The sequence below is a fragment of the Tachypleus tridentatus genome, chromosome 13, assembly GCF_004210375.1.
Source record: "Tachypleus tridentatus isolate NWPU-2018 chromosome 13, ASM421037v1, whole genome shotgun sequence".
NCBI classification, from domain to species: Eukaryota; Metazoa; Arthropoda; class Merostomata; order Xiphosura; family Limulidae; genus Tachypleus; species Tachypleus tridentatus.
The window spans coordinates 209886921-209909207 of NC_134837.1; the positions used below are offsets into that span (position 1 = coordinate 209886921).

General features: G+C 34.7%; 1 long non-coding RNA gene across 2 annotated transcripts in view; it reads right to left on the minus strand.

Moving 5' to 3' along the window:
- LOC143240077 (uncharacterized) overlaps positions 1-22287 on the minus strand; it is an 88544-nt gene that overhangs the window by 29405 nt on the left and 36852 nt on the right. Inside the window, exon 1 of one of the 2 annotated variants that reach the window (XR_013021553.1) lies at positions 17466-17813. The exons of the other annotated variant lie outside the window; for it this stretch is intronic. This is a non-coding gene — a long non-coding RNA (uncharacterized LOC143240077). Of the gene's footprint in view, positions 1-17465; positions 17814-22287 lie in introns of those variants that run through there. 2 annotated transcript variants of the gene reach the window in all.

The following is a 22287-nucleotide window of genomic DNA, read 5'->3' on the forward strand; positions in this document are numbered from 1 at the left end:
CTGCTTTAAAATCCCAAGTTGATAACGAGAGTTAATATTATTGTTGTAACACAGGAAATGACATTACATTATTAACACAATATTTCATTGTTGTGTCTTCAAAGTGTTTCGCTACTTGTACAGGTGTAGTTTTTTATTTTTAACAGCAATAAAAAGTAACTAAGAACCATACAGAACAGATATCTTTTCTGTACATTGAAAGTACAGAAGATAATTTACCTGTATAGATGTACTACACTGGTCTTCGTTATACAACGTGGTGCAATGTTGTACCACACTTTATGGTGCAGTTTTTTTTTCACCACACTAAAGCTTGTGTTACTGTATCATATTTGGTAGTCTGCGTTTTTTAAATTTTTCCACATGGTGTTACGTTGTACCATACTATGTTGCAAAAAGTTGTTCACTACAGTATATCGTATTAGACTGTATTAACATAAATTACAGTATTACACTGTGGCATTACAACGTATTGTACAAGGCTGCGTGGTTCTATATTGCATTAATAAACATGTTATATACTACATGTCTTACACAATATACTATTAAGTAGTACTTCACTACACGGTGTTTCAGTATATCATATTATGTTATTTTTCACTATTGTAAAGCTTTCGGAGTTATTAACACGGTACAAATGACACTGTATTATAAAGTAACTATTGAAAACATTTCTGATCACGTGGAAAGATAAAATATTAGCTGTGGAAATGTTTGCAAAATAAGAAAGTCGGAAAACTTCTCACACGTTTACGGAAAGAATAATGATTTTTTTCAGCCGCGGCATACCGGCTTGTATAATGGCTCTTAAGTAGTTTTTTTTTTTAAGTACAAACTCTAAGCTTATAGCTTTGCCATATCTTAACCGATTTGAGATCAAATTACAGGAGGTCAAACCCTTTCAATTGAAGTATCTTAGATTAATTTACTCTCATAGTAACTAAAAAGATTTCAATTTTAGGGTAGACTGGTGGAGATCCCGATGAGTAATAAAATCGAATTGGCTGTGTGCGCGTCCCACACTTAGTATTGCTGGCCACAAAAATATAGCTAATAAAGAGGGGGAGAGATATATTATAATTAATTTTTTCGTCATCCTGCCCCCAAAAATAGCATTTTCTCACTCTGTTTAGGATTCCTTCTTGTTTGCATAGTACATTCTCTAGATCGAACGTGTTTGGCCTATGTTAGCATGGTGTTATCACCACCAGTATAGCCATAACCACTTTTTTATCTGTTTTACACAACATATACAGTAGTGGATATTACATTTTTTTAAGGTTGTAAGTCAATAGGGAATGCGCTAGAGGGCGGTTTATCAATATGTGTTTTATCTCCCTTAATGTTTTCTTACATGTAGAAAATGCACTGTTAGTGATCCTGCGTCGTATGCGTGAAGCAAGATAATATGAGGTACCTTGTATTACATGTTATTAAAAAAAAACATTCAGATAGCATTGAAACAACTACGGTATTATCTTTATATGCTGCTAAGTGGGTACTATGCTCCATGGCATTTATTTTTAAATTTGATTTTTATTTGAGTTTTATATGGTTGTTACATGGTAAAGTGTTTTTATTAACATGCTCTCTTACAAAACAAGAGTGCTTATCTTTATTGCCTTAACTTAAACAGTTAAATAAGTATAAGACATTGTCTTTACTGCAATAACTTAAAAGAGTTGGGATAGATAGATAGACATTATATTTATTGTTGTGACTTAAACAGGTGGACAGAAAGAAAGCATTATCTTTACTGTCACAAGTTAAATGTAGAGATAGAAGACATTATCTTTAGTGTCATGACTTAAACAGATGCACAGAAAGAAGGCATTATCTTTACTGTGATAAGTTAAACAAATGTAGAGATAGAAGACATTATCTTTAGTCTCATAAGTTAAACAGATGGATAGTTAAAAGGCATTATCTTTACTGTCATAAGTTAAACAAATGTAGAGATAGAAGACATCTTTATTGTTGTGACTTAAACAGGTAGACAGAAAGAAGGCATTATCTTTGCTGTCACAAGTTAAATGTAGAGATAGAAGACATTATCTTCAGTGTCATGACTTAAACAGATGCACAGAAAGAAGACGTTATCTTTACTGTGATAAGTTAAACAAATGTAGACATAGAAGACATTATCTTTAGTCTCGTAAGTTAAACAGATTGATAGTTAAAAGGCATTATCTTTACTCTCATAAGTTAAATAGATGAATAGATAGATGGCACTATCGTTACTACAAAAAATTGTACACATGGAACATACATCTACCTGATACAGGGTCAAATTTTACTATAAAATTCTGTCAGTAACGTTTCCACGTTTCGCTTTTATTTAAAATCTGGGATCTTGTAATAACTCCTTACGGTCTGAAAAGTGAGTTGTGATTCAACGTACGATTATATGGATATGATTATAAATGACCACATGTCTTACTATTTGCATTTTATCTAAGTAAGAGGTGCAGAACGAAAGTTATATGGCATGCCCCAAATAAGACAGGCAATAAGGTCCGAAATGGTAAGGCCATGTAACACATCTGCTTCCAGAGCACCTTTGCTGTCTGGAACCACTTGATTTGTTGGAATACGCTTCCCAGGAGTATCACTCGGTGGTGAAGGGCCTTTTTATAGAGTCTACCACCGAGGATCCTAGTCTCATGTTATAGATTAATTTTTGATTTATAAGTCGGGTAGAGTTGATATTTTAATTAAATATTAGAGAAACAATAAAAAAAAATCAAAGATGCACCGCTCAACAAAAAAGTTGGTCAAGGCTTAGAAGAAATAAAATACTGGACACATGTTTTATAAGCTCGGGATATTTTAAGTTTAGATTGCGCTGAACGAATGCAAATGACAACGCACCTATACGAGGCTTGACCAGACTTGGGCTTTTACTTATGAAGATGATGGCGTTAGAACACCCAATTTTTTAGTTTTTCGAGGGCTTGTACTTGTATTTAGCAAATTAATTATTTTGCGTTTATTGTAGAGTTATACTTATTTTAATTGTAGAAGGAATGTTCTATTTACAATGTGGGACCTTAATTATACCTTTCGAAGGTACGGCTCTGTTAATTTATTCTTGTCCAGACCATAAATGCTCTGTACGAAAATAGGCTTGAATCTGGAATCAAATTCTTTGTAAATAAGCAGTATTGTTTTTAGAGTGTAGGAAGATGTGCGAATAATTTGAAAAATATTATTGCGCAAAGTACCATTAATTCAGCGTAAATATTTGAAATCACTTTGCAAGCGAGCACTTTTGTACTTTACTGTAGGCGTAAAATAGCTAACTGGTTGTCTTCTTAACGTGGCGGCCCGGCATGGCCAGATCGGTTAAGGCGTACGACTCGTAATCTGAGGGTCGCGGGTTCGCATCCCCGTCGCACCAAACATGCTTGCCCTTTCAGCCGTGAGGGCGTTATAATGTTACGGTCAATCTAACTATTTGTTGGTAAAAGAGTAGCCCAAGAGTTGGCGGTGGGTGGTGATGACTAGCTGCTTTCCCTCTAGTCCACTGCTAAATTAAGGATGGCTGGCGCAGATAGCCCTCGAGTAGCTTTGCGCGAATTTCAAAAAAACAAAAATATCTTAAGATGGCTGGTATAGGTATTAAAACTTTAATTAATTGTCTACTGTTCCGTGTAATGTACAATAATGTCGGTGTACAGTAGTCTACTGTTCTGTGTAATCTACAGTAATGTTAGTGTACAGATGTCTACTGTTGTGTGTAATGTACAATAATAGTGTACAGTTGTCTACTGTTCTGTGTAATGTACAGTAATGCTAGTGTACAGTTGTCTACTGTTCTGTGTAATGTTCAGTAATGCTAGTGTACAGTTGTCTACTGTTTTGTGTAATGTTCAGTAATGCTGATGTACAGTTGTCTACTGTTCTGTGTAATGTTCAGTAATGCTGATGTACAGTTGTCTACTGTTCTGTGTAATGTTCAGTAATGCTAGTGTACAGTTGTCTACTGTTCTGTGTAATGTTCAGTAATGCTGATGTACAGTTGTATACTGTTCTGTGTAATGTTCAGTAATGCTGATGTACAGTTGTCTACTCTCGTGTGTGATGTTAGTGTATAATTCTCTACTGTTCTATGTAAAGTTTCAGTAGTATTGATGTACAGTTGTCTACTGTCGTGTTTAATGTTAGTGAATAATTCTCTACTGTTCTATGTAAAGTTTCATCAGTATTGATGTACAGTTGTCTACTGTCGTGTGTAATGTTAGTGTATAATTCTCTACTGTTCTATGTAAAGTTTCAGTAGTATTGATGTACAGTTGTCTACTGTCGTGTTTAATGTTAGTGAATAATTCTCTACTGTTCTATGTAAAGTTTCATCAGTATTGATGTACAGTTGTCTACTGTCGTGTGTAATGTTAGTGTATAATTCTCTACTGTTCTATGTAAAGTTTCAGTAGTATTGGTGTACAATTGTCTACTGTTCTGTATAACGTACATTTATAGTGTGCAATTATTTACTGTTTTGTGTAATGTTCAGTAATGTTGGTATACAATTGTCCACTGTTCCGTGTAATGTACAATAATGTCGGTGTATAGTTATCTACTGTTCTGTGTAATCTACAGTAATGTTAGTGTACAGATGTCTACTGTCCTGTGTAATGTTAGTGTATAATTCTCCACTGTTGTATATAAAGTTTCAGTGGTATTGGTATACAATTGTCTACTGTTCCGTGTAATGTACAATAATGTCGGTGTACAGTAGTCTACTGTTCTGTGTAATCTACAGTAATGTTAGTGTACAGATGTCTACTGTTGTGTGTAATGTACAATAATAGTGTACAGTTGTCTACTGTTCTGTGTAATGTTCAGTAATGCTGATGTACAGTTGTCTACTGTTCTGTGTAATGTTCAGTAATGCTAGTGTACAGTTGTCTACTGTTCTGTGTAATGTTCAGTAATGCTGATGTACAGTTGTCTACTTTCCAGTCTAATGTTTCATTATCCTTCCCATTCCATCTCCTGTTTTTTCAAAACTTTCCATGACACGCGCCAACAGTTTTAAAGGTTATTATTGTTTTAGTTATATTGTTGTGCTCAGTAATATTCTGTTAAAAATGACGAAACTTCTAGAATTCTGACGTCATGTTTTGTCTGATTCGAAGAAAGTGATGGTATGAGTGGCTCGGGTTATTGTCCGATGATTTAGTGCTGCACTCTGAACACGGCCTTTCTTTTACCAAACTTGGGGCATCTTTAGTCCCCCCCCCCTCGTCTTTTTTCCCGTCTGTAAAATGTTTTCTCCCCACGCGTTATGAAGAGAGTGGTGTCCCCACCTTTTGAATGGTGGTGGAGACTATCTCTGTAAGATTGAAACAGGTACATAACCAAACCTGATGATTTAGTGTAGAGATACTTAAGTGTACATTCACCCTGTCTGTTTCTCCATACTCTTCTGCAAAGTGACGTTTTAGCACCTTCATACGTTACGGTTTTCTTAACACACACAGCGACCGTTTGACCTTTACAAGGTACGTGTAATAAGAAGTGGCTTCAGTTACGACGTTTGGGTTTTCTATCGTGCTAACTTTGTGAAAAATTATTTCTAAGGCACTCGCATATTTTTCTCTGCCCTATTAAATCAGGTTGTGTCTTTGTTTTTGTTGAAAAAATAATACTTTACTTGAGCGTGTACATAAAACTGTAACATGATATGGTATCTTAACTCAGTAGAGTTTGAATATTTTTTGAATGACCGTGAAATCGATACTGTGTTTTTTTATTGAAAGAGTCAATCTTTTATTTTATTTTGAGACGACATTGTTTCTAAGTAATTTCACTTTTTCATTTTTTCTGACGACATTGGAGGCTCTTTGTGAGTTCCTTCTAGCTTTTGTTTTAGCTCGAAAAACCAACAGAAACAGAAACATGAGAAGACAAGTTAATAATTTAGCGTGAACAGTATATACTAGCTAAAGAATATTTACAATATATTTATATATGCACCTTAAGAACAACCTTAGCCGACACTATCCAAGCAACAAGCGCAATACATGTATACAGAATTTAAGGAGCATGCGCAATGCATGCTACATAAAGAAAGTATGGAGCCTGTGCAATATACGCTACCGAAGGAACGTACAGTACAGAATACTGACAAACAGTACCTCCTAGAGGACGTAAATGTCACTTCTCTGATTGATTGACATTTGTTACATAATATAATATCGGTAATTTATTTTTGGCACCGAAATAAATCTATACCACGTAAATTTAGACTAGTGCTAAAAATATTTGGAACCGAGTGAAGCCTAAAATTACCGTTTTATCTGTTATTACAGTTTTCTTTCTTTAAAAAAAAATTACACAACATCAGAAAGATACGAAATTAGAATTTCTTTGTTTGATTCACATTATGCGACGTGCTAGTTCTGTTTATATCATACTGTGATATAAAGTCGTTAGTAGACGACTATAATTATATACCCCGATTTAAAAGGCTACTATAAAAGATGACTCGTCGTGTGTATTAATACCCGTCACCCAGAACTGGGTGTCTTGATTACCGTAATGTTTTGTATGGTAACTGGAAATTGTCCTACGGCATAAGGGGGATACTGTGTTTTAAAATTTTTGCCCGAGAAGGGAGATGAAAGTCCCTGAAACTGGACAGATTTATATTTGTTTTTATACTCTTTTGGCTGTGAATTTAAAGACACGAGCACTTCATCAGTTAGGTGAGTCAGTTATTGTTTTTTACAAAATGAGATATGCCATAGCATCTAATGAATTCATTAGAGATTTAATAACAAAGGAAAGAAGTGAAACGTCATCTGACGTTGTCGTTTACCCAGTTTTTGCTTACTCGACATGTACCCTGTTCTAACTTATAGTAACCACACGCACACATCATGATATTTTGTGTTGTTTTTTTTCCACGGCAAAGTCACTTCGGTCTCTCTACTGTGTCTGTCGAGAGGAATCGAACCCCTAATTTAACAATGTAAATCCGTAAACTTACCGTTGTCCTACCGCTGGACGTATTGCATTAATACGGAGTTGATAATAAACGTATACTGTGTTAGTAGTATCTTTGTATAACATTTACGCTGTCGTAATTGTAATGTTTGCGCTTACTTTTACTTTTAATTATGGTTACTTCATCAAGTATATCTTCCGTATCTTGCTCCTTTTAATTAGAGGCCACCACGTAGAATCACCACCCGTCGTAATTTGCCCATTTTTGATCTGAAAAGGAATCCCTCTTTATTCTGATTGTGTGCTCGGGTTTTATTTAAGCGCAAAACTGCGTAATCGATTATCTGCGCTGTGCCTATTGTAAGGAGTAAACCCAAAATTTTGTCGTTATAACTCCTTAGACTTAACGATACTGTAATATATAAACAACATTGGTATCCATCCATCTTTAAATATTCACATCAGTCGGATACAAGTTAGATTTATGTTTTTCAAGGAGTTTTGCGCATGTTCCTGAGTTATTGGTTGTAAAAACCTAAAACGGACCAATCGCAACGTGTGTCATTAAACGCGTTTTATGAAAAAAAAAAAAACCAGTATTAAACGAACAAGGTTTATATGTATAATTATCATTTAACGTGTGCATAATATGATCTTTTTCTCTGTAATTTATTTCTAGGGTAATTGTGGTGAAAACTTTTTTTCATGAATATTGTATCTGATTTTTATTATTACATAAATTATATTATTGTGTACTTCTTTCCATCATAAATGGCTCAAAATCCGGCTGGTTTTTGTTGTTATTGTTTTGTGACCTAGTGGATGTTATATGTGTGATTAATATGTTGTAACATGTTTTTATGCCACTGACAAAATGGCACAGCAGTGAAGCGGACGTTTAAGTTTATGAGACTTTGAAGACAAATTAACTGAGTAATTAATTTAAGTTGTTAAGACAACACGAATAATCACACCTTACGAATTTTGTTTTTATAAAGCTTTCTGGTAAAGGACTTTACTCTTGATGAAGTCAGATTGACCTGTGAAGAATGATAAGAGCTTTTGTTTGTTTGTTTGTTTTACTGTGAGTTGCTAAGCGTTTTGGCCCTGCATGATTTTTTATATCGTGAACATAAAGTTAGCTCCCTAACAATTGTGGTTTAAGAAGTTGTTTGTTGAAATTGATATATATATTTGCGTCAGCAATCCCTGATTTCCCAATGACAGGCTAGAAGGAAGACAGCTAGTTAACATCACCTAAACGTCAACTCTTGAGTTAATCTTGTCTGATCAAATAACGGAATTTGACCGTCACACTCGTATCCCAGCTGTAGCTCCCAGAGTAAAGAACGAGCTACAGACCTGTGATTCTCGGAGTCAAAGTCCAGGCACGCTAATCCCGACCCCCCAAAAACTAAAACTGATGAAATATCTTTTTTCAGAGATCCCGGATGTATCTTTAATAAAAGAAGTTTTATATTTCGATTATTTGCAGTGGTTATACGTGTTACAAGCTCTATAATAATTTCATTCATCGCTTATCTATTTGTATTTTATAGTTGTATTTGTTTTTTACGACTCTTCTTACCGCCGTTAACCGTTTTCCTAACTATTTGTTACTATATATAATCTGTTATATCCAAATCTCGAGTTTTTATTGATCTACTTATCTCTTTATCTATAGTGTTTTGAGCCAGTTTTATATCGCTATATAGTAACCTAAACTAATTTAAATATGTGAAGAATGTTATGATATTTCGTCGAATTCATTATTCGATAGTATATAACGGGCCAACTGTTTAATGATTCTAAAACTTTACATATTCACTTTCGTTATATAGACTTATTACCGTACAGAAATTGTATTAAAATATTTGTTTAGTTGCGTAATCATACTGACATCTACATGTTTTGAAGTTGTCCGTACAAATGGTAAGTGATATAGTAATCTGTCACCGTATTCATTTCTCATTTGAAACGGTACTTGTATCTTTCCTACTTCTACTAGTTTTTTATAGAACCTCTCAAGCTTTGTTAGTTTCCTTTGTTTTCTTGTTTCAGTAATCTGCAGGTAAGGATTAACAACTGTAGTCAGTAAACTACACAACAGGTTCTCTGGTTCTACTTCACGTGGGTAGGTTTTGTGACGTATGAAGCCCTCGTATAATTGGTTATTATGACCACTATGGACTTATGTACAATACAATCACTTTAGTCGGTTTTATTACTATGTTTTATATTTTAAATGCTGTTTGTAAACAATTAATATTACCTAGTCCATAGTTTTTATTAACGAATTAACGCTTATATTTAAATAATCATTCGGTAGCAACTAGATATTCTGATTTGTTTGTGGTAACTTAGTAACAACTAAATGTTCTGATTCGTCTGTGGTAACTTAGTAACAACTAAATGTTCTGATTCGTCTGTGGTAACTTAGTAACAACCAAATGTTCTGATTCGTCTGTGGTAACTCAGTAACAACTAAATGTTCTGATTCGTCTGTGGTAACTTAGTAACGACCAAATGTTCTGATTCGTCTGTGGTAACTTAGTAACAACCAAATGTTCTGATTCATCTGTCGCAACTATATACACGACCATCTTCACTAACGGCTGTAAATTTCTTTTTTAAAAAAGTGTTTTTTTTTGTTGTGTTGACAAGGTTTTCAAATGAAATAAAGTTAAATAAGAAATGTATATACCGTGAAAAGGAAGAATAATACATATTCATTTTAATATTCAGATTTTAAAATAGTGGTACGGAACAATTTATTGTTAAGTGTTGTCAGTTTTTTTGGGTTCGTGGCACTGTATAGTTCGTAGTTTGGTCTGAATGGTTTTGTTCGTTTTTTAGGACTTATCTTTTAGCGTTGTCTCTTTGGGTTCGTGGCATTGTCTGCTTGCTTGTTTAGTTTTAATGATCTTTTCGTTTTTTAGTACTTATTTTTCAGTGTTGTCAGTTTCCTTGGGTTCGTGGCACTGCCTTTACTTCCTAGTTTAGTATTAATGCATTTTATTCGCTTTTAGGACTTGTTCTTTGGTGATATCAATTTCTAAGGACAAGATATTGGCATTGTTTTCTTTCTTGTTTGGTCTTAATGTATTTTGTTCGTTTTTAGGGCTTATCCACAGAGGCAAGACTTAAATTTATGAAGTAAATCAGTCTTTGTGGTTCAGTACATTTTTTCTCATCATGACGTTTGTTGTTCAAATGTTGAGAAAAATTATTTATTCTACTAAAAGACGACATCTTTTGTGACTGCATACATACTAAGAACTTTGTCATGGCAAGCGTCACGTGACTTAGTTCACGCCCAGCCTCTTATTGATTGGCTCTAGCTGGTATATGGAATATTATACCAGCGCTCGTTGGATTCGCTGCTTTCCGTAAACTGCTAGCTAGTTCACTCAGTATTTACTCTTTATATATAAATGAATTTATTGTCTTTTATGTCCAACTTAGATATTAGCAAGTTTATTAAATGCATCGCTATTGTTACCGCCGACAACCATTATTGTCCTATTCATTTTTCTTTCTTGTGGGTGTAGCTTGGGGGAACATCCCCCTTTGGAATACAAGTAAACATTAATTCCACGAGCCGTCACAGTGTATTGAAGGGCTAACGGTCTCGTTTCTTAGTACAAGATGTAGGAGCGAGTAGCGTACCGTTTTGCACAGTACAAACCAGCCAAACACTTTACTTTAAATTCAAGATGAAGTCATACACGTACCTATTTCTAGTCAATTCGAAATGTCACGATACGGTTCTTAACTTGACGGATTAACAATGTATAATAAAGTAAAGAATAGTTACTTATCAGAGATTTATTTATTTATGTATAATTGTGACGTACTCATGAAGTCCAATTGACAATTAATGGATAGTATCCAGTTTATTTGTCATATTTTCATGAGCACTTATTGTAACATAATTCTCGCCATAATACGTATCTGAGTATGATGTATCAAAAACATAAATGCCCTTAAAAATGCCCACGCTTTTGACAAAGTTCATATGAATGGATCTGTGTTCTGTCTGATTAGTCATTATAATATGGCATACATTAATCAGAGGATTATTATGAAATATCCTCTTGTTTATTCGATTCTCAGGGGGTACGGATCAAGGAAAGGATCTAATTCTGGATCGTATATTTAGTCTGAATACTTAGATAAGGTATCTGACAGTGTCATAAGTATTGTTGGATTATGTCAAGGAAGATTTTAAAGTTGACTCCGAAATAACTTTTGATTTTGTGGGGGGGGGGGTTACTTCAAACTTTGTAGTTTAAAACTGTGTATTTGATGTGAGATTATTTCAGACTTTGTTTAAAAGTGTGTAATGGATGAGATTAGATCTAAATCAAACTACTTTTTCATAGTCAGACATACCAATTCAACTGTAGCTATTTATGAGGTCTGGGGTATCGTTCCATTATGTCGATGGTAAGACAGAAACAAACTTACAGCTTATTACAGTCAAACGTACTAAATTATTAATTTATGATTGGCAAGTATTTATATGGGTTGAGTGATTTTTATATGGCTGTGATAATGAGATGCTAACTAAAAAAACCGAAAAAACATAGAAAAGTACGCTTAAGGCTAATGAAAATGAACTTTAAAAATAAACAGTATTCTCATATTTTTGTGTTATAGACGATTGTTGTATGTTTTCAGTGGGATAATTTAAGGACATTTACTTATGACTTATTATTTTATAGTTCAACATACCTATTTCACCCCTGATGGATCAACTGTAAATTCCTGGACTTACAGTGCTAAAACCTGAGGTTCGATTCCCGCGATGGACACAGCTTTGCTATAAAAATGAACGCGTATCTACTTGTTATTTATTTATCACTGGTGTTTACTTGTATGCTGTAAAATGTGTTCCAAGAGTTTAATATTATGACCTAAACATGTCAACTGAAACCTGGAAATTGACATTAATTTACTGATGCCGTATACATTTTTTTGAGGGTGCGCATGTGAGCGATGGTATTTTTCTAATGTTTTAAGCAAAGGAAAGTAGTGGGCAGAACAGAGAGAGCCCATTGTGTAACTTCGTGCTTAATTCCAAGTAATCAATAATCAACAGCTATAACTGAGTTGTATTAGTGTTAGGGATAACGAATACAGAAATGTTGTGAGGAACATAACTAACAGATACTTCCAGTAAAAAAAAACAACAACACAACAGCATCGAAAAACATTGATTTTTAAATTTTACAGCACTTGTGGTCGTTTCTTACACTTTTAAGTAGAATAAATTGTATGTAGTGATTTTGACATTGTTTTTGAATTTCGCGCAAAACTAGACGAGGACTGTTTGCGCTAGCCATCCCTAATTTTGTAGTGTAAGACTAGAAGGAAGGCAGCTAGTCATCACCAACCACCGCAAACTCTTGGGCTGCTCTTTTACCAACGAATAATGGGATTGACCGTTACTTATAACGCCTCCACGGCTGAAAGGGCGAGCATGTTTGGTGTTACGGGGATTCAAACCCGCGACCCTCAGAATACGAATCGAGTGCCTTAACCACCTGACCATGACGGGCATCAATTTTAACATATCATTATTTTTAAGTAGTTAATAGGTAACATATCGATAATAAAGTCCATTATTAATGCCCCCCCCCAAGTGGCAAAGTGGTATGCTTGAAGATATACAGTGCTAAAAACCGGGTTTCGATACCCGTAGTGGGCAGTGCACAGATAGCCATTTGTGTAGCTATGTTCTTAACTGCAAACAACAGCAGCCATTGTTAACATGTAGTTATTACATGCAACAGTGCCCTCTGTCATCATATCTCAGCGATTAAATTTCCTTTTCTTCTGGCGGCAACTTGTTAAGATTAGTGTTGTCTTTAAATAACTGATCTCATTCAATTCGTGACAAGTGCGGCTGCATTTTAAACTGTCTATGTAAGGCTACTTTTGTTGCTTCTCTCGTAATCTTTTGACAGTTGTCTATAGGTGATTCTTGACCGACTCGTTGTAATATTCTTTAACCACGCAACGCCCCACCAGGGGACGTAAAAGGCGAATTATCCGGGAATTTGAGTTCCTGGTCTTTGCTGGGGGGTCTCGTCTGTATTCTTGTGCAGTAAGCGTTAATTGTGATTGATCTAAGCAGAGGGTTACAATTATTCCGAGGTTTTTCAAGGTTAAGATATACTTCAGAACCCCGTTGTGACCACCTTACCTGACTAGAATTATGTACATTAACGAACACTCTCATTAAGCCTACTAGGGTATTTAATACACGTCTTTATTCGTCTCATTTTATTCATTTGAAGGTTAAAGTCAAAGCATAACAACGGTTTACTGTTCTTAACCTGCGTTAAGTGGAAATATGCGTTTTCACGTGACAAAAATCTGACCTGTCAGATTAGATAATAGAAAAGTTCGCAAATTGGCCGAATGAGACCGGAGTGAATGCATATTTGAAGGTAATACTATCACGATCTAACTTATTTTTAAAAAATTTAATATATTCAAATAGGGGTTGAAGACACTCAACAAATATTAAAATACATATCTGAAAGAAGAATGGTCACGACCGAAAATTATTTTCTATCGAAATAGGGGTCGAGGACTCTCAACCAACATTAACCTTTCTGACCTTCAATTATAGTTTTTGAGAATGAGTAACTTGGACTACGGTCATCCTCTTTTTTATCAAGATGAAAAAGAAACAACGTAATTTCACGTTGTAAGAAACGTTTGGTATCACGTGTGTGCATTGACTTATACATTTTCGGTCCTGTTGACCTATTGACCCATGGTCAGACATTGTCGAAAAGGAAGTTTAAAATATATGCTATAGTTTGCTAAAGGAACGTGGTGTAGCGTTTTTCTATTGCCCTGTTGTGTTTTTGTTAGACGCAGGTTTCGAGACTGTCGTACAAAACCAAACTGCTCGTTTCAAACGAACAAAACGGACACGGCTAAGTGTACGAAACGGCAACGTATAATCCGATGTTACTGGTGGATAGACAAGGTGATGAAAACTCACCATTACCGACATGTTTTTAAGAACCACCCTGTTTTTTTTTATGTTTATGTTTCACTACCTGTCTTTTTTGCTTTCATTAGAATGATTGATTGGGATGTCCTTGAGTTTACAAAAAAATGTTGTCCCGTTGCGACATTGTGTCGTGATGGTCACGGTGCACACTTGGAGCAGCTGCAAGCGAAGGTGTGCGATTCTCACATCACCTTAAAGGGAAGGAAAGCGGTATAAGGGAGAGACATAGGTCGCTTCTCTTCAGTGATGTCTCGTCTCTTGCTCAAGAAAAGATACAATAAAGACACTTGCTATCCGTAACTCATATTCCATGCTCGCAAAGGTGGCAATAACAGTATATTTATATATTTAAATATAGAAAGAAAGCTGGCCCAGCATGGCCAGGTGGGTTTAAGTGTTCGACTCATAATCTGAGAGTCACGGATTCGAATCCCCGTCACACAAAACATGCTCGCTCTTTCAGCCGTGGGGGCGTTATAATGTGACGGTCAATCCCACTATTCGTTGGTAAAAGAGTAGTCCAAGAGTTTGCGGTAGGTGGTGATGACTAGCTGCTTTCTCTCTAGTCTTACACTGCTAAATTACGGACGTCTAGCGCAGATAGCACTCGTGTAGCTTTGAGCGAAATTTTAAAATACAAACAAACCAATTTAGGGACGGCTAGCGCAGGTTGCAGCAATAACTACACGCTAAAGAAATTATAGATATCTTAGTTGAAGTGTTCGTCGCGACATGAATTCACGAAGGGAGTGTTGTAGATATTGGAATTCCATTATTAACATCACGAATGGTTCGAAACCAGAAACTAAAAGGAACTAAACCAATTAATTGTTTATTGACAATTTGACTGACTCACAATAATTATAGTTCTTAATATTTTACTTTTCGCACGAAGGCTGGAGAGTTTTGCCTCCACTTTTAAGGCGTGCGACTCGTAATCTGAGGGTCGCTGGTTCGCATCCCCGTCGCGCCAAACATGCTCGCCCTTTGAGCCGTGGGGACGTTATAATTTTACGGTCAATCCCACTATTCGTTGGTAAAAGAGTAGCCCAAGAGTTGGTGGTTGGTGGTGATGACTAGCTGCCTTCCCTCTAGTCTTACACTGCTAAATTAGGGACGGCTAGCACAGATAGCCCTCGAGTAGCTTTGTGCGAAATTTAAAAACAAACAAAAAACAAATCCACTTTTAATTTTAAAGTATTCCACTACCAAGTTTTCTTAGGAAACGCAACTTTCGTCAAAGATTGCGACAAGAAACAGTCAATTCGCCATTTCATGTGAATAATGAGTGAAATTATGCAAAAAATATTTAGTTATATCAATGAATAATTAGAGTTAGAATAAAGAAGTAAGTGAATAATATTTTGTTATTAGCTTTCTCCCTAATTCTCTTTTGTAAATCACTTACACTAGAATTGACAGTGATTACGTCTCTTCAGTTTACTATACTTCTCAGCGTTATATAACAGTTGTTTTCATGCAATTTGATATTATGAATAACATCTCAACAACTAACATAGTTCAGTTTCCCAGCCTCGTTGGCAATGTATAGCAGATACCTTGTGGTCAACGTATTCTTGCGTGTTCTTCTTTACTGTTAAGAGACTCTACTTCCAAATAAAATACTGGCATAACATTTTATTTATAGGTAAGAGAACTTATTTTCTTCTGTTTCGTTCATGATTAGGGTACCGCATCCTTGCTCTTGATCGTGTTTATATCTTTAGGAATATTACTTTATGTGGGCGAATATTTCATTTCTCAACCTAAGCTTTGTTTGAACAACATCTTCAACTTTATCAGTTCAGTTTTTTCTTCAACAAAAGAGATTTGTCGCCCTTCTTCCCTCCATTTTTATATAGAAGGACATTATTGAAACCTGTGTTAAGCATGGTTTCATCGGTATAAAGAAGAGTGTTTTTTGTTGTTGTTTTTTTCTGGAACGTTTCGTGTATTTCGTGCTGTAAACTGAACGAATGATATCCAGGCGCGTTTCGAAACTGAAATTCCAGTGCGAGTGTTTCAATTTACACTGAACACAAGATCCAAGTAAATAATTTGTATGCAATCAGTGATGTTATATTATTTATACTAGCACTTATTATTTAAATAATCTAATTAAAAATGCAAACGCCTATTCTTTAATTAGCTGATTCCTTGTCAGTTTATGGAAATTAACCCAAGACGTTTACTTATCAAAGATAATATCTAACTGATGTTAAAAGTCTGACACTATTGATCAGTGATAACTGCCATATTTAATGGTCACAGTCTAATACTCTGTAATCCGAGTATTCGACAGGAGAACTAACTGGACTTTGATGGCAGTCAGTGGCTGGTTACGATGGTATAGTATCTAACGATGAAGGTTGACATGGACAGTAGTGACGTAGCTTTTGTAATTGTTACTGTCCTATATTCTGTGGACAACGGTATTAACAACAGAACTAACGGTAACGTGTGAATGATATATGTACAAGTGGACAATGAAGACAGTGTAATAACAGTAGATGAATATTTATGACTGAATATTTTAGTGACGTATTTGTCAGTCATATACTTGGTTCTCGTTGGTCACATCCAAGTATTAAGCAGTTGTCAGTATTAAATTTACAACTAAGAGATCAGAAATGATAATGTGATACTTAATGATGTATGTTGACAGTGCATGACTAAGTAATTAGTGGTGACAGTGTGGTACTTAATGATGTGTGTTGACAGTGCATGACTAAGTAATTAGTGGTGACAGTGTGGTAATTAATGATGTGTGTTGACAGTGCATGACTAAATAATTAGTAGTGACAGTGTGGTAATTAATGATGTGTATTTACAGTGCATGACTAAGTAATTAGTGGTGACAGTGTGGTAATTAATGATGTGTATTTACAGTGCATGACTAAGTAATTAGTGGTGACAGTGTGGTAATTAATGATGTGTGTTGACAGTGCATGACTAAATAATTAGTAGTGACAGTGTGGTAATTAATGATGTGTATTTACAGTGCATGACTAAGTAATTAGTGGTGACAGTGTGGTAATTAATGATGTATGTTGACAGTGCATGACTAAGTAATTAGTGGTGACAGTGTGGTACTTAATGATGTATGTTGACAGTGCATGACTAAGTAATTAGTGGTGACAGTGTGGTAATTAATGATGTGTATTTACAGTGCATAACTAAGTAATTAGTGGTGATAGTATGGTACTTAATGATGTATGTTGACAGTGCATGACTAAGTAATTAGTGGTGACAGTGTGGTACGTAATGATGTGTGTTGACAGTGTAGGACTAAGTAAATAGTGATGACAGTTTATAAAATATGTAACTGCTAATTAAGCTGGATACTAAAAAAAGGGGAGAATAACAGAATAACACATTCTACAACAACACATAGCTAAATCCATAGAGTAATTATATAGTCAGAGGTACTGCATAGAATAATCTCTTCATCGGTATTTCTATCAAAGATACTTACTACAACATTTTGGTTCATCGCTCCAAGGTACCTCTGTGATCTTTCTCTATCATGGCTGCCTCAGTTCTCTCTCTCTCTGTTTCCTTCATTCCAAGCCACCATGTAGTGATGGAAGACCAGTAAGTGCCCTGTAGATCCAACCCTTTTAACCCTTTGTTCTCGAAGCCGCGCCCGCCTGGAGCTACTTCGTCTTTCTGAATACAATATCTGAACAACAAGCCTATGTTAACTTGACGTAATATTCAACAGCTTTCGCGCCATCTGTTGCAACGGACTAGTCAAGTAGGACCACTTTTTGTTTTTTACTTCGGTTCTAGGATAAAATAATATGTATAACAGAAAAGATTGCTTCGCCTACCTTTATATGTCTCTTGACGCTAGTTTATGAAGTGCCTGTTTCATACTTGGTTCCTTATCGCCTATGATTTCTCAATCTAATGAACCAGACCCCTTGTAAGTTGTTTTAATGCTACGTCTCGGTGTAGTAGTAACGTTCACTTAAGAGGTAAGTACGTTTTAAAAAGTATACGTTTCGTATAAAAAACTTGGCTGTGACTGAGTGAAGGATTCTCTTGAATTCACTTTGTCATTTCTTGCTATGATATTTTGAAGTTTTTTCTTTTATTGTTGCGATGCCTATAGCATTTTGACTACAACTGACAAATTACAAGAACAAGTAAAAGGACACTGGGAGCAGAATATTGATCTCTGAACTTGTCGCTCCAGCCATTTGATTTATAATGTTACTACTTCTCCAGCTTTACTAGAAGGGCAAATGAATAGGGAAGGGGGTCGAATGAAAAAAACAAACAATAAGCAAAATCAAGCAACAAAAGACAGCTTTGCACGTGCTTGTTGGTAAGTGTAGTTAATTAAAGAACGAGCTATTTGATATGGTGATAAATTGTCTGGATTTGTAATCATGAAATAACCCAAGTCAGTGTTCATGTCTGTGTCAATGATGTTCACTCCTGGCCTTGAAAGTCTGAAGTGTAGACAGTCCCCCTTCAGCCTATTGCTAGCAAAACCCATAAGTCTAAACTCTCTATGTATATTTTATTAATATGGTGTAGTTACACTTCACCTCGTGATGTACAACATGAAGTGTACAATACAATGTATAATTTCATAAAGCCTGTACACTGAATTTTGGGGTCGTACAATTCGTTGAGTAGTGGCAAGTCTTTAGTAGTAACATTATAAAACACCATTAAAACAACTGCTACTGGTATTAAACAACAATATCACTGGATAGTTCTAATAAAACCCATGATTATATTGTTTAGTAAGAACATTAATTGTAAGAATACCGTTAAAAACATGTTTATATCCAGTAATAACAATAATATAAGATAATTCTAACAATACCCTTAAAACACTTTTCTGTTTTTAATAACAATAATGTAATTCTAACAATACCCTTAAAACGCCTCTCTGTTTTTAATAACAATAATATAAGATAATTCTAACAATACCCTTAAAACACTTTTCTGTTTTAATAACAATAATAAAAGAAAATTCTTACTGTACCCTTAAAACACTTTTCTGTTTTTAATAACAATAATGTAATTCTAACAATACTCTTAAAACACCTCTCTGTTTTTAATAACAATAATATAAGATAATTCTAACAATACCCTTAAAACACTTTTCTGTTTTTAATAACAATAATAAAAGAAAATTCTTACGATACCCTTAAAACACCTCTCTGTTTTTAATAACAATAACATAAGATAATTCTAACAATATCCTTAAAACACTTTCTTGCTTTTAATAACAATAAAATAATTGTAACAATACTCTTAAAACACTTTCTTGTTTTTAATAACAATAATGTAAGATAATTCTTACAATACTCTTAAAACACTTTATTGTTTTTAATAATAATATAAGATAATCCTTACAATACTCTTAAAACACTATTGTTTTTAACAATAATATAAGATAATTCTAACAATACTCTTAAAACACTTTCTTGTTTTTAATAACAATAATATAAGATAATTCTTACAATACTCTTAAAACTTTATTGTTTTTAATAATAATATAAGATAATTCTTACAATACTCTTAAAACACATTATTGTTTTTAATAATAATATAAGATGATTCTTACAATACTCTTAAAACACTATTGTTTTTAATAATAATATAAGATAATTCTAACAATACTCTTAAAACACTTTCTTGTTTTTAATAATAATAATATAATTCTAACAATACTCTTAAAACACTTTCTTGTTTTTAATAATAATAATAATATAATTCTAACAATACTCTTAAAACACTTTCTTGTTTTTAATAACAAAATAACGTATAATGTTCATGGACAACAAAAATTTATTTTTCCATCTCAATCATCCTATCTTCTAAACTAAACTATTTTAAATTAAGAAGAAAAAATTCAAGCCAGCCCTTATTATTCGTACTGTTGTCAAGCTTTCTTCTTAAATTTACTGTGTCCATAACATGTAAAGGCAACCCCTTCCAAAAGCTAACTACCCTGTTAGAAAATTAAAACTGTCTCAACCGGAGATGACTCCTATCTTTTGAATATTTATATTTGAGTTCCATCGTCCTGATGTTCTCGCCGTCAAGTATGAATGATGATGATACGCCAACATTACCGATTTCCTTTATAATCTTACAACCGATAAATTATGTTTATATTCCGTTATAACAATAATACAGGATAATTCTTACAACAGAGTTAAACACGTTTTTATGGTGTAGTAACAATTTTGTGGGAGAATGGTAACAATATCGATATAACAACAATAATATAGGACGATTCTAATAAAACTGTTAAAGCTTATGTTATTTATTTTTCTGTAGCTCAATTGTAAGTTTGAGGGCTTATAACGTTAAAAATCGAGTTTCTATACGTACCGATGGGCAAAGGACAAATATACCATTATGTAGCTATGTGTTTAGCAACAAACATCTGTTCATTAATAACAGTCATGTCACTATTGTCTGTAACAACAATAATATAGGATAATTCCAACGCCGAATTTTCAAATATGATGTGATTTACCTACTGTTGTATAACATGTTTTATGTTTTTCTTATAACACCTTTCTGTTTTGTGATACAAATGATATAGTGCTTTTCTTATAGCAAAGCCACGTCGAGCTATCTGCTGAGCCCACCGACGGGAATCAAACCCCTGATTTTAGCGTTGTAACTCCGTAGACTTACCGCTGTACTAGCGGGGGAGGAAGTAATATAGTGGAATTCGTAAACATATCGGTAAAATACGTTGTTTTTATAATAATATAGCAGAATTCTAACAGCATTATTAAAACGTGCTTATATACTGAGCACTGTTGGATTTTGAAATTAAGTGTTGTTTCTGTTATTAAGCACAAAATTATAAAATCGGTTGTCTGTGCTCTTCTCACCACGAGTATCGAAACCAAGTTTACAGATATCTAAGTCTGCAGACACACCGCTGTACCACTGGCGGGATGAACAAATTAAGTGCCAGTTTACAGATATCTAAGTCTGCAGACACACCGCTTTGCCAGTGGGAGGGGTGAACAAATTAAGTGCCAGTTTACAGATATCTAAGTCTGCAGACACACCGCTGTGCCAGTGGGGGGATGAACAAATTAAGTGCCAATTTACAGATATCTAAGTCTGCAGACACACCGCTGTGCTAGTGGGGGAGTGAACAAATTAAGTGCCAGTTTACAGATATTTAAGCCTGCAAACACACCGCTGTGCCAGTGGGGGGGGGTGAACAAATTAAGTGCCAGTTTACAGATATCTAAGTCTGCAGACACACCGCTGTGCCAGTGGGGGGATGAACAAATTAAGTGCCAATTTACAGATATCTAAGTCTGCAGACACACCGCTGTGCTAGTGGGGGAGTGAACAAATTAAGTGCCAATTTACAGATATCTAAGTCTGCAGACACACCGCTGTGCTAGTGGGGGAGTGAACAAATTAAGTGCCAGTTTACAGATATCTAAGTCTGCAAACACACCGCTGTGCCAGTGGGGGGGGGTGAACAAATTAAGTGTTATTTGTTGCTGATATTTTTTATTCAAATGAAACTTATTCTAACTTTTTATAAGATTCTGATTTTAGTTGAGCTCTTATATATATATATATATGTAGGAAGAGAGAGAGAAAGAAAGAGAAATAATAATAAAATCATAGAATAGCTGTTAATAACTGACAAATTTTAGGGAAGAGTGTACAGGGGTGTTTCTCACTCACTTGTTAATGGTTCCCCTCAGAAAATATCTTGGTTTCAATTTTTAGTGGCTGGTCGTGCAACGGTTTTGAATTAGAAGCGCTTTGATGCGCGAAACGCTAGAATTTAGTCTTCTTAATATTCTTAATATATTCGATTTTTTTAAGATTTCACAATAATGCGTGGCTCTGCTCGTAGATATAAGTTTACAGTGATATAATTTTTGGATACCCCGACCTCTCGTCCTTGGTGGTACCTCGTGATGTCATAAGTTTCACTTTCTAGCACTTATTACTAATGCTTCACTAACAAAAGGTCGTTTGTAAACGACTGGACATAATTTTAACCCAATAGCTACTAGTTATAAATTAACTTGTGACTGATACGATAAACATGTATAGAGGTTGTATCCTACACGAACAGTCATTACTGAGATGCTAGATTAGCAAGAACAGCTGCGCAAAGCCTAGTGGTTAGCGTGGTAAGCTATGAAACAGAAGGCCCAAAGTTCAAACCGCGATACGTTACTGAAAAAAAACAACTTAATTTGAAGTGTGGGGGCGTTACAAGTGCGACAGTCAACTATTTGAATATGAATGACTACAAAAGCGAAGGTGAT